This window comes from Bos javanicus, chromosome 6 (assembly GCF_032452875.1).
Source record: "Bos javanicus breed banteng chromosome 6, ARS-OSU_banteng_1.0, whole genome shotgun sequence".
NCBI lineage: Eukaryota > Metazoa > Chordata > Mammalia > Artiodactyla > Bovidae > Bos > Bos javanicus.
In genome coordinates, this window is record NC_083873.1 from 4,095,278 (window position 1) to 4,096,627 (window position 1,350).

General features: G+C 41.9%; 1 non-coding gene across 1 annotated transcript; it reads right to left on the reverse strand.

The window, feature by feature from the left end:
• Window positions 1-1,022: 1,022 nt before the first annotated feature.
• LOC133250180 (U6 spliceosomal RNA) lies at window positions 1,023-1,126 on the reverse strand. The gene has a single exon (XR_009737284.1). It is a non-coding gene; the product is annotated as a U6 spliceosomal RNA (small nuclear RNA).
• Between the last annotated feature and the right edge of the window lie 224 nt (window positions 1,127-1,350).

The following is a 1,350-nucleotide window of genomic DNA, read 5'->3' on the forward strand; positions in this document are numbered from 1 at the left end:
CCCATCACTTCATGGTATGGGGAAACAGTGGAAACAGTGGCTGACTTTATTTTTCTGGGCTCCAAAATCACTGCAGATGGTGATAGCAGCCATGAAATTAAAAGAAGCTTGCTACTTGGAAGAAAGTTATGACCAACCTAGACAGACAGCATATTAAAAAGCAGAGACATTACTTTGCCAACAAAGGTCCGTCTAGTCAAGGCTATGGTTTTTCCAGTAGTCATGTATTGAGAGTTGAACTATAAAGAAAGCTGAGAGCCGAAGAATTGATGCTTTTGAACTGTGGTATTGGAGAAGACTCTTGAGAGTCCCTTGGACTGCAAGGAGATCCAACCAGTCCATCCTAAAGGAGATCAGTCCTGGGTTTTCATTGGAAGGACTGATGTTGAAGCTGAAACTCCAATACTTTGGCCACCTGATTCAAAGAGCTGACTCATTTGAAAAGACCCTGATGCTGGGCATGATTGAGGGCAGGAGGAGAAGGGGATGACAGAGGATGAGATGGTTGGATGGTATCACCAACTCAATGGACATGGGTTTGGGTGGACTCCGGGAGTTGGTGATGGACAGGGAGGCCTGGCGTGCTACGATTCATGTGGTCACAAAGAGTCGGACATGACTGAGTGACTTCACTTTCACTTTTCACTTTCATTCATTGGAGAAGGAAATGGCAACCCACTCCAGTGTTCTTGCCTGGAGAATTCAAGCGACGGGGGAGCCTGGTGGGCTGCTGTTTATGGGGTCGCACAGAGTCAGACACGACTGAAGTGACTTATTAGCAACAGTCAGATATCAACATGAATCAGCCTCAGGTATACACATGTTCCCTCCGCCTTGAACCTCCTTCCCATCTCCCTCTCCATCCCACCCCTGTTTGAGTTCTTGAGTAATAGAGAAAATTCCCATTGGTTATCTATTTTACATATGGTAATATAAGCTTCCATGTTATTCTCTTCATACATCTTACCCTCTCCTACCCGCCTCATGTCCCTGCCATGTCCATAAGTCTGTTCTCTATGTCTGAAAATGTGGAACACTTCATGAATTTACGTGTCATTTTTGCACAGGAGCCATGCTAATCTTCTCTGTATCATTCTGGTTTTAGTTTAGTATATGTGCTGCTAAAACGAGCTTTGGAATTTTTTTTTTCTTTTGAAAGGCAAAAGTATTGAAAACTTTCTAAGTTTATTAACCTTAACACTTCTTACTTTTATGGAACACATTGTAATCAAATGGAAAGAGAAGTAGGACTAGATAATTATTGCTGTTTTTAGTTCAAAAAGAAACTAAATGGAGGAATGCGAAATTGCTTTAAAGATGTTTTTACTCTGACTTTTTTAAAATCACATC